Source organism: Triticum dicoccoides, chromosome 5A (assembly GCF_002162155.2).
Source record: "Triticum dicoccoides isolate Atlit2015 ecotype Zavitan chromosome 5A, WEW_v2.0, whole genome shotgun sequence".
Classification (NCBI taxonomy): Eukaryota; Viridiplantae; Streptophyta; class Magnoliopsida; order Poales; family Poaceae; genus Triticum; species Triticum dicoccoides.
Window position 1 is genome coordinate 693,893,746 of NC_041388.1, and position 12,570 is coordinate 693,906,315.

General features: G+C 45.0%; 1 long non-coding RNA gene across 3 annotated transcripts; it reads left to right on the plus strand.

The window, feature by feature from the left end:
* Nucleotides 1-7: 7 nt before the first annotated feature.
* On the plus strand, nucleotides 8-5,108 carry LOC119304242. 3 transcript variants are annotated; one of them, XR_005148188.1, is made up of 8 exons: nucleotides 8-188; nucleotides 283-416; nucleotides 516-875; nucleotides 1,163-1,312; nucleotides 2,086-3,078; nucleotides 3,295-3,452; nucleotides 4,367-4,462; nucleotides 4,870-5,108. It is a non-coding gene; the product is annotated as an uncharacterized LOC119304242 (long non-coding RNA). The 3 variants fall into 3 exon arrangements; XR_005148189.1 differs by having other exon boundaries at nucleotides 2,086-2,884; XR_005148187.1 differs by having other exon boundaries at nucleotides 2,086-3,452.
* Nucleotides 5,109-12,570: the final 7,462 nt, after the last annotated feature.

Consider the following 12,570-nt stretch of genomic DNA (forward strand, 5'->3'; position numbering starts at 1 on the left):
TGAGGGAGGACGAGGAGCATGACGGCGGCGGCGGGGAGCAGCAGTAGTAGGCGAAGGCACTGCAGATCCCCGCCGAGCAGGCTGCGCTGGTGCTCGGGGTGCTCGCCGCCGTGCTCCCCGGCGACGACGACGAACCCGCAACGGAAGGAGCTGGCGCCTCCCCGCCCCCATCTATCCACTCCATCCAGGTCCCTCTCTCTCTCTCTCTCTCTCTCTCTCTCTCTCTCTCTCTCTCTCTCTCTCTCTTCCAGTTCCCGTTCTTACATCCACTCTCGCTGCCAGATCCTCCTGTACCCGCAGCAGATAGAGAGATGGATGATGTGAAGGAGACGAGAGGAAGGAGAAGCCATGCCCCGTCCACTGGCTGGGCTCTGTTTCATCACCCCAATCTTCCTACCTCTATCCCTTTCTTTCAGGTACTCTCTCTCCCTCCTGATTAGCTTGCTCTCCTCTCTTATGCATTCCTTTGTTTGATATAATACCTGAAATTTCCCATCTTTGTGTTGCACTGGCAGATTTTTTGTGTGTACATGCATACAAGGCGCTCGATGAAAATCCAAGCAGGTTGCAAGGGAAGGCAAATTCCATTTTATGCTCATGTGTAATCATTGATTCTTTTTTCCTCACATTTAGCATGCAGTAAACTTTTACTTATATGTACAATATATTACCTCTTTCAGTTATATGACTTGCACACACACAATATATTGCATCTGTAGGTCATGTGACTTGCCTACGGAAGATATGAGTGTCCTTGGAAAATATTATTATGCTGGATCTACTATGGTTGCCACATTATGCAAGTCAGCATTTAGTGATCTAAAAGTTTAGACCATGGCATTATGTTCAATGCTCAGCAAATACACCCTTTGCAGGTATGTTTGGCAGTTCATTCACAAGTGACTTGCAATATCTGCTTACTGAATTTTTGGTGTTAATTTTACCTTCTGTTCAAGCATTATGTGTTTTGTCTTCTACTAATATGTATTTTCATATGGCCGAACAAATCAACTGCTAGAGATTTCAGAAACTGTTCAACTATGCATTTTTTATTACATTTTTTTATCACTTTTTTGGACTTTAACTCCCTGTTGTATGTATGTATATTAATTTTCAGTGGATAAATTTCAAGGGTTTTAACTTTTTCCTTTACACTTCCTAGCGACCCAGACCAGCGCCATGGCAACAAGCTTGCCCTCCTACCCCAACCTTGAACTTGAGCGGCCGATACCACCATGACTTGGCGGCGCAGCTGGTGGAACCGGCCTCCCTAAGCGAGCCATTGTATGGCCGCCGCGCTTCCGCTCAGTAGGTACTACTCCCTTTATCTCATCTTCTCATCAGCTAAATGAACACATGTGGTTCGTCCGCCTTTTGTTCTCCTGGATCCAAGAACCCTTCCTTCGTTCCAAATCCAGAACAATATTCCTTTTTTATCTGGATTGGGATTTTAATTAGGAAGATTTTTTCTAGGTAGAGGAGTAGAGGCATTGTTTCCAAGGTTAGTAGTGAGGTGTTGCAGATTAGAGCACCATCGGCAGTTTTTTAGCACCATGGCAAGGCAGAGGTGCTCCGTGTCCCCGGCATCTTCAAAAGAATCATCTCATGCAGTATTCCAAAAATGTAGCATTATGTAAAAGTCTGGTTATGAAAATCATATGAGCAGAGATAACACACTAATCAACTTTCTGCATTAGATTATTTAGTTGTGAGCTAGAACCTAAAGAAAAGTGAAGCAAGCTAGATACATAAAAATTAGGCACTCCATGCAACTCCAATACCAAATAGGCAGACAGACATCTTGGCATTCGACAGTGGGAGACGGTGAGCTTGAGAAGTGAGATGGTTCTGTTGAAGTAACGGTGCGTTTGGGCGGTCTGGCCGTTGACCATTGCATCCACATGTGGGGTTGGCTGGTCCTGCACCTCTTCCGACGGTAGCGGTTGGGCGACAGCTGAAGATCCTTCTCAAATTTGAACTCCATTTTTTTAAGATTCCCTATTTTTTGCACACTGATGATCACATTTTTGAACTGTATAATTGATTCCCTATTTTTTGCACACTGATGATCACATTTTTGGACAGTATAATTGATCTTGGTATGGTTTATAGCTTCCTGCTACAACTCTTACCATTGTCCAATCAAGTTCATCCATGTCAAACACTATCGACTTGAAACAGAGTAGTGTCAAAGAGAAGGTTTGATTGTACTATTTAATCGCTCATCAATTTCATCTTCTACTTTCTTCAGTTGGAAAACTTCAACCTAAAAAAGAAACTGGTGGTCTATACGAAATAACACATCAGTTTTCTACTGATTTATGCCTCACTTTTTATTTGTCTCAGCAGATTAGAGTAATAAATTGATGGTCATTCTCTACTTTGTATTTGTATTTTTTATGAGATTGATCCAAGAAAGAATGACATGTATGCAATACTCACTAAATTGTAGGGTTGTATAGCAAGGTTTATAGTCTCGAATTATTACTGTCAATTGTCTTATTTTATAAAGTATTTTGTTTAGTGAATATATATTCCAAAATTTCTCACGTACTGTGTCTATAGAGGAAAAAGGACCTGATTGCAGGACACTAAAATATTATTGGCTGTCAAAGCTCCGCGGTCGCTTACACATGTATATTATCCATGTAGTCTCGGTTATCTAGGATCAATTACAACAAGGCAGTTGGATATTTTTTTATAATGGTGACATATTTTCTTAATTTAATATACTTCCATCTCACTATGTTGATTTATTCATGCTATTTTGACGAGGATGGCATCGATGCCAGTTCATGGCTATGCAAGGCATCAGTGCTTGATGATTCGTCATAGAGTGATGTGTTACTCGTTGGGGACTTAATTTGCAGCGGAAGCAGATGCAGTAAACTCTGAAAACTAGATTATTTTTGCTCATATGACATGAACACGATGGGATATTTTCTGAGGGAGTTGATCATGCTTGCCTTTCCCTGAGCTCCAGCTATTCACGCTACCGCATATCCATCGTAGCTACATAGATGTCGCCATCATTATGCTATTAGACATAATCTGGACTACTGCCTTAATTTCAAAAGGGTACAATATTATTTTCAGTTTGTATACCTTTATGTAGTGTTGTAGCTTGGTTTATTTGAAATTGTAGTGTTCATGTTAACAATCACTAAAGATCATACAATTGTGGATGTAGGTTTCTATTGAAACAATCACTAAAAATGATAAATATGCGAGTGGTGATAGATTGTTTTTACCATGTCCACCATTTCCTAATTTTGCTCTCATGTCCGCCTCTAGGTTTCTCGGCAAGGCGACGGTGTGCGAACCATGTGCGCCTGCGTAGTTGTATTGCGGCTCGCGGATGCGGCGGATGTGGCACATGAGTAGATGAAAGAGGAATAACCGAAGCCCCAATGCCTCCACACATTCTTGCTCCCTGACAATGGGAGTACTAGGTTGCAAACTCCTTTCCCTTCCCTTATATTTGCAATATGATGATGACTATATGATGATAGTGTTGTTATGAAGGTGAGATGCCACCACAATGTTTCAGAGGCTCACATCTGTCAGTACTCATTAGATAGAAACTTGTGTTGCAGTTTTTGTTATGTTCTTCTCTAAATTCTCTGTTGGCCATCATCTATGTCTCCTGCATAGCTAGCCCGGTGCCATCTCAGAAGCTAAACCAAAACTTTTAAGATGCTTGTGTAGCAAAATGCATTTGGAGAAGCTCATTTATCTTTCAGTTACTCTGTATAAAGTGTAATGTTCTATTTGGTTTTGGTTACCGGTGATGTCTAATTCTCCAGGCTTCTTAAAAATGATGGCTATGCCCAACCTGCTCATACTAACCAACAATAACAGCTCAATTATATCCAGTATTTCCTATTCATTGGTTATAACAATTGACTTGTGTGTAGGATTCGTCCAATATATATTCTGGGATAAACAATGGTTTGGCGATGCTATTAGTTCATGAGAAGTTCAAGGAGGATTTTTGATATTATTTTATTGTTAACGAGTCATGCCAGTAAGCTTTATGTATTTATTCGCCATGGGGAGCAATGGGGCATTGCACACTTACCTATCCGTAAAGAAATATAAGAGCGTGTAGATCACTAAAGTAGTGATCTAAATGCTCTTATATTTCTTTATAGAGTGTGTATATCTTTAGTGATCTACACGCTCTTATATTTCTTTAGAGAGGGTGTATATTGCTACCTGGTTATGTTGGTCTTTCGTATACAGGCCTTGCTATCCTTATGTATGGTCCTTCTTACCTAATGTGTATTATGAATGGTATTTCAACCTGTGGAATGTATTCCTAATCCTGGTCTATAGAACTACCTTTCTGAACTTGATGTCTCAGTTGTACTCGAACAAGAGCGCACGGAGGGAGCTCTTCTACGCCACCCCGGCGACAGGAACAAGGAAAATCCAGTCCACGGTGCCACCAATGGACAAGGTAAACATGAGTTGTCGGTCACTTATAAATTCCGTACTTTTGTAATGTCGATCGAGGATTCATGTGAGTAAATCTTACTGTTCTTTGGGCCGTATACAAAAATATTGTTCGGTTTTCAGTAGTAGCTACAGTTCTATTGTTGTGAAAGCCTCATGGTCCATTAGAACACCCATTTTAGATAGAATACTTCAGATCTATTGACTGTGATTTAGTTGTGGCATTGATTTTTATTTGGTCGAATACTCACCTAATGAATCTATTAAATGATCTAAATACCACCGATTCACATATTAGCTTGTGCCACCGTTGATTCTTTACTTATCGTGTTATTCTTATTTTTGAGCTTGCAGGCCTGGCACATTCTATTACCAAATATATTATACATATCTAATCGTTTGTCGTCTCAGGCACAGAGCATGAGGTGTTTGCACCAATTGCTTTCTTCGCACCATGGCCATGGCTTTGATCGTCGATGGACGTCACCAATCACCTATTCTAACTCTGGCAAGTACCCGATGATATATGATGCCACCAGCTCTTGTGATGTACCATGTAAACAACCGTGTGATCTCCCTCTTCTTTTGTGAACACGGCCTGGCGCGTCTATCCATCCTTTTGTACTCAATATCTACCTTGTACGAACATTGCATCCTTCAATTTACCATGTATGAACATTTGCATCCTTTAAATGTGTTTACTATCGTTCTGGTCACTATGGAGATGTGTTGTACTATATATCATTCTGAGATGTGTTGTACTATATATCATTCTGGTATCCATCGATCATGTCTTGCCCTTATTACATGTGAATGTTTGTTTGTTATCCTATTTGAATACAGACGCTAAGCCTGACTTCCTACTAACTTGAGCATTACTTGCTTGGCCAGATCGTTGGGACCGGCACCCTCGCACCAAGGCGCGCTGCCGATCTAGTATCTATGACTTTAGCCAGTTCAAGTGATTCCTGGCTTGTGCTTCACTCACCTAGGAAAACAAATAACAGCGGTCACCAAACAACAATCTTAACTGGTATAGTATTCATCTTGACCCGTATATATATAGGACTAGGCTATTCTGTTACCCGTAAGAGAATATTATTCTGTTATCCATAACATAATATTATTCCGTTACCCTCAGCTCTATATAGGAGCGATCCGACTAATCTGAAACTATCAGGAAAAATGCGTCCATCTCCCCAATCCGATCCCCCACCATCGCCACGACCACCTACTCGAGCGCGCCTCCGCCGGCCCCTACCCCAGCGTGCCTCCGCCAGCCCATGCCTAGTGTGCCGCATCCGCCCCCCTCCCCCAGCGCGCCTCTGTCGCCCCCCGTCCTCTATCTGACCCGCCGTTGGGGCCATTAGAGTCGCCAGGCTCGTGAGCCGTCAGACCAGTGAGCCGCTAGACTCGTGAGTCGCCAATCCTCCGGCGGGTTACCAATGGAACGCCAAGTTCCAGCTGGGTCATATATCCGGTCGGGTCATACCGCGGGGTATATCCCCGACAGTCGTCTTGGCTTGCGTCACCGCAACCTCATGAGGTTGAGCACCTACATAGGAATCTCCGCTCCTCAGGAGGCAGCCTAGGGAGACCACTTCCTCCGGAGGTCTTGGCGTCATCTCGCTCGCGAGGCTCGGCCCTCGCGAGGGCCTTATCTTGGTAGTCTTTGTAGATGGGCCTCACCGGGCCGTCGATGGAGCCACGTCATTGGGTGCAGGCAGGCAAGTCTGGGTACCCTAGTTCCCAGGACGCCGACAGGGAAGGACTCAAAGCTCGACCATGGCAGAAGAAAGAAAAAGGACGAAGGTCGTCCCCTGTGCCTTAGCCATAGGCTCTATACGATATGTCATGTTGTGTACGACACCTGATGTGTGCCTTGCCACATGTCTCGCAAGGGGGTACAAGAGTGATCCAGGAGTAGATTACTAGACAACGGTCAAAATTATCCTTAGAGGAATAAGGAAATGTTTCTTGGTTATGAAGGTGATCGAGTTCGGCGTAAAGGGTTACGTCGATGCAAGCTTTAACACCAATCCGGACGACTCTGAGTAGCAAACTGGATACGTATAGTGGAGGGGCCATTTGGAATAGCTCCAAGTGGAGCGTGGTAGCAGCATCTACAATATGACATAGATATTTGCGAAGTACACACGGATCTGAATGTTGTAGACCCGTTGACTAAAACCTCTCACACAAGCATAACATGATCTAAACCGAGAACTCATTGGGTGTTAATCACATGGTGATGTCAACTCGATTATTGACTCTAGTGCAAGTAGGAGACTATTCGAAATATGCCCTACAGGCAATAATAAATTGGTTATTATCATATTTCCGTGTTCATGATAATCGTTTATTATCCATGATAGAATTGTATTGATCGAAAACTAAAATACATGTGTGGATACATAGACAACAACATGTCCCTAGTGAGCCTCTACCGGACTAGCTCATTGATCAAAGATGGCTATGGTTTCCTGGCCATAGACATGAGTTATCATTTGATAACGGGATCACATCATTAGGAGAATGATGTGATGGACCGGATCCAAACTATAAACATAGCATGTGATCATATCAAGTTTATTGCTATCGTTTTCTGCATGTCAAGTATCTGTTCCAATGACCATGAGATCATGCAACTCACTGACACCGGGGGAGTACCTTGTGTGTACCAAACGTCGCAACGTAATTGGGTGACTACAAAGGTGCTCTATATGTATCTCTGAGGGTATATGTTGAGTTGGCATGGATCAAGACTGGGATTTGTCACTCCGTATGATGGATAGGTATCTCTGGGCCCTCTCGGTAATACAACATCACAAGAAGCTTGCAAGCAATGTGATTAAGGAGTTAGTCACGGGATATTGTACTACAAAACGAGTAAAGAGACTTTCCGGTATGGAGATACTGACGATCGAATCTCGGGCAAGTAACATACCGATGGACAAAGGGAACTACATACGGGATTAGCTGAATCCTTCACATTGAGGTTCGACCGATAAAGATCTTCGTAGAATATGTAGGAACCAATATGGGCATCCAGGTCCCGCTATTGGTCATTGACCGTAAAGGTGTCTCGGTCATGTCTGCATAGATCTCGAACCCGTAGGGTATACACACTTAATGTTCGGTGATGATATAGGTATAGTTGAGTTGTTTTGGTGGTAACCGAAGGTTGTTCGGACTCCCAGATGAGATCCCGGACATGACGAGGAACTCCGGAATGATCAGGAGGTGAAGATTCATATATAGGACAAAGGGTATTGGAGTCCAGAAGTGTTCCAGGGGCACCGGGTTATGGCCAGGATGACTGTAAGGGGTTTCGGGGGACCTGACAAGTGTTGGGGGCGGGCTCATGGGCCAAGGGGAGGGGGCATACCAGCCCACTAAGGGGCTGTGCGCACCCCCACACCCCATCCCACATAACCAGAGGAGGTGGGGGCGCCCCCTAGGGATGCCACACTTTGCCTTGGGGGCAAAGTCCCCTAAGGGGGAGGCGCCCAAAGCCATCTAGGGTTTCCCCCTTGTGGCTGCCGGCCCCCCTAGGGTGCCGCTCCTCCACCCTTCCCCCTATATATAAAGGAGGGCAGAAAGGTCAACCGTACCCATCTATGCCACGGCGCTGCCCTCCCTCTCCCTCGAAGCCCTCTTCTTCTTCGTAGTGCTTAGCGAAGTTTTGCTAAGATTCCACCACCACCGATGCCACCACGCCGTCGTGTTGCCGGAGGACTCGAGCAACTACTTCACCATCGCTCCCTGGATCGAGGAGTTGAATGCGTCATCAAGTTGTACATGTGTTGAATGTGGAGGTGTCGTCCGTTCGACACTTGGATCGGGAGTTCATCGGATGGATCGTGATTGGATCGCGAAAAAATTCGACTAAGTCAACCACGTTTCTTAACGCTTCCGCTTAGCAATTTAAAAGGGTATGTAGATGCAATCTCTCCTCTCGTAGATGTTCATCTCCTAGATCGATCTTGGTGGGCGTAGGAATTTTTTCCAATGCAACGTGCCCCAGCACTCGCCAGCTTCCATCTCGTAAGCATTTGCAAGGGCTTTCAAACAAGGGCAACCGAAGTAGGTGTGGTTTGTGGTGACAAGACAATTGAATTTTTGGGCCGTCACCATCTTCATGAGGGTGCATTGGAATATGATGGTTGCATGAACTAGAACTTTAAACTTCTCTAGGAAGTCACGCCTTGCCCCGCAAGGGTTGATCTGAGCAAAATTGAAAGAAAGAAGTAGCTAGCTAGTTACACAATTTTGGGAACAACCGTATAGTGAAGGAAATATGCCCTAGAGGCAATAATAAAGTTATTATTTATTTCCTTATATCATAATAAATGTGTATTATTCATGCTAGAATTGTATTAACCGGAAACATGATACATGTGTGAATACATAGACAAACAGAGTGTCACTAGTATGCCTCTACTTGACTAGCTTGTTGAATCAAAGATGGTTATGTTTCCTAGCCATGGACAAAGAGTTGTCATTTGATTAACGGGATCACATCATTAGGGGAATGATGTGATTGACTTGACCCATTCCGTTAGCTTAGCACTTGATCGTTTAGTTTGTTGCTATTGCTTTCTTCATGACTTATACATGTTCCTATGACTATGAGATTATGCAACTCCCATTTACCAGAGGAACACTTTGTGTGCTACCAAACGTCACAACGTAACTTGGTGATTATAAAGGTGCTCTACATGTGTCTCCGAAGGTACTTGTTGGGTTGGCATATTTCAAGATTAGGATTTGTCACTCCGATTGTCGGAGAGGTATCTCTGGGCCCACTCGGTAATACACATCACTCAAGCCTTGAAAGCATTGTAACTAATGAGTTAGTTGTGGGATGATGTATTACGGAACGAGTAAAGAGACTTGCCGGTATCGAGATTGAACTAGGTATTAAGATATCGACGATCGAATCTCGGGCAAGTAACATACCGATGACAAAGGGAACAACGTATGTTGTTATGCGGTTTGGCCGATAACGATCTTCGTAGAATATGTAGGAGCCAATATGAGCATCCAGGTTCCGCTATTGGTTATTGACCGGAGACGTGTCACTGTCATATCTACATAGCTCTCGAACCCGTAGGGTCCACACGCTTAAAGTTTGATGACGATTATATTAAGAGTTTATGTGTTTTGATGTACCGAAGGTAGTTCGGAGTCCTGGATGTGATCACGGACATGACGAGGAACCTCGAAATGGTCGAGACATGAAGATTGATATATTGGACGACTATGTTCGGACACCGAAATGGTTCCGGGGGCTATCGGATATATACCGGAGTACCGTGGGGTTACGGGAACCCCCCGGAGGTTATTGGGCCTCATGGGCCCAATTTGTGGAAGAGGAGAGGCGGCCAAGGGGCATCCACGCGCCCCTCCCCTCCTAAGTCCGAATTGGACTAGGAAGGTGGGCGGCGCCCCCCTTTCCTTTCTCCCTCTTTCTCCTTCCCTCTCCTCTCCTACTCCAACATGGAAATGGGGGAGTCCTACTCCCGGTGGGAGTAGGACTCCTCATGGGGCGCGCCAAGGGTGGCCGGCCCCCTCCCCCTTCTATACTCCTTTATATACGAGGAGGGAGGCGCCCCCTAGAGACACAACAATTGATCCCTTGGATCGCTTAGCCGTGTGCGGTGCCCCCCTCCACCATAATCCACCTCGGTCATATCGTAGCGGTGCTTAGGCGAAGCCCTGCGTCGGTAGAACATCATCATCGTCACCACGCCGTCGTGCTGACGGAGCTCTCCCTCAAAGCTCGGCTGCATCGGAGTTCGAGGGACGTCATCGAGTTGAACGTGTGCAGAACTCGGAGGTGTCGTGCGTTCGGTGCTTGATCGGTCGGATCGTGAAGACGTATGACTACATCAACCGCGTTGTGCTAACGCTTCCACTTTCAGTCTACGAGGGTACGTGGAAAACACTCTCTCCTCTCGTTGCTATGCATCACCATGATCTTGCGTGTGCGTAGGAATATTTTTGGAATTAGTTCGTTTCCCAACAGTGGTATCAGAGCCAGGTTTTATGCGTTGATGTTATATGCATGAGTAGAACACAAGTGAGTTGTGGGCGATACAAGTCATACTTCTTACCAACATGTCATACTTTGGTTCGGCGGTATTGTTGGATGAAGCGGCCTGGACCGACATTACGCGTACGCTTACGCGAGACTGGTTCTACCGACGTGCTTTGCACACAGGTGGCTGGCGGGTGTTAGTTTCTCCAATTTTAGTTGAACCGAGCACTACTAGGAAAAGGGCTATAGATAAAATGGATACTAATGGCGCACCTGACATGTGGTGCGCCACTACTATATAGTAGTGGCGCACCATGTGCAGGTGCGCCATTAGTGTGGAAGACACTAATGGCGCACCAGACACATGGTGCGCCACTAGTAACAATTTTTTTTCATTTTTCCAAACATACTAATGGCGCATCCAGGCACAGTGCGCCATTACTAGTTCTAACTAGTAATGGCGCACCAGCCACACAGTGCGCCACTACTGTATTTTTTTATTCTTTTTTTTGCAAAACTACTAATGACGCACCGTGGCATAGTGCGCCATTACTAGTTTACATGATGCGCCATTAGTATATATATATATATATTTATTTATTTATTTAATTTCATTTTTTGCAAAACTACTAATGGCGCACCATCAGCAGGTGCGCCATTAGTAACCAGGGTTACTAATGGCGCATTTTCAGGTGGTGCGCCATTAGTAACCTGGGACCAACAAGAAATTTTGGACAGCCACACCTACCCACTCACTTTTCCCACTTCATTCTCTCCACCTCCTCCAAGCTTGTCTCGGCTGCCTCCTCCTCCTCGCCTCATTTGCATCATAGATTCATCCAAATTAAGTGGTTAAATTACCTTTTTTGATAGGTAAGTAAGGGGGGAAGCTATCTTTATGTTGTTCTCCCTCCAACAATGTGCACATGCACTTTTTGTGACCTAGCTAGATCTCTGTATGTTTGTGGTATTGCATATGTTTGTGGTGTTGCATATATGTTTGTGTTTGAAGGTACCGGTATTTGAAATGCGATAGTTGCCAATATTTTGCCGGAATGTTGATTCATTTCTGTTTCGGCGAGAATTTTGGCACTATGCATTCTTTTTGGTCCTATTTTTAGGGAAAGTCATGCCAAATTTTTTCTTGGTTCTAAAATATCATTTTGCTCTACCCCGCAGGCGACCATGGTTCGCACGATGACCGAAGGCATCGTGAATAGGTTTTTGAGCTCCGCGAAGGCCGAGATACTTCAAAAGAACGAGACGGAGATAAGATGTCCGTGTCGAAGATGCAAGCTGAAGAGCCTTATTGCGGACCCGGATTCTGGGCAGGTGTGCGACCACCTGCTCTTACGTGGTTTCATGGATGGCTATCAGTGGCAATGTGATGAAGATGACTATGAAGTCGTCCATGGGGGCCGGCCAAGAAATGAGGAAGGGCAGCAAGACAACCACTGCGGCTCGGGGGGCAAGAAGACGAAGAATCTCCAGGACATGATCACGACGGTGATGTTGTACACAGTCATGATGTAGAAGATGCCGGACATGATGATGAGGAAGATGCCAGAGCAGACGAAGGGCATGATCATGAAGATTAAGATGCCGACAGAGCAGACGACGATGGACCATCGATGGGCTGGGTGCAGGACCCTCATATTCAAGAGTTGCTTCTCAAGCAGACGGATAACGCAAGAGCTGCTGCCCGAGAGAAAGCCAAGCTGGATCAACTGGAGATAGACGCGGTTACTCCATTGTATGAAGGATGCAGGATCGAGGATACCTGCCTGAAAGTAACGCTCATGGCTCTGGAGATGAAGGTAAAACACAAAATGACCGACGCATGCTTCGACGAGAACATGTCATTCTGACACGAACGTCTTCCCAAGGGGAACAAGTGGCCGACCAGTTTCGAGGAGGCGAAGAAAATTGTGTGTCCTCTGGATTTACTGCACGTGAAATACCATGTGTGCATGAACAATTGCATCATTTATCGGGACGATCACGCGGAGTCTACCATATGTCCGGTGTGCGGCGTCACTCGATACAAGAAGAGGAAGAAAGCTCCTCAA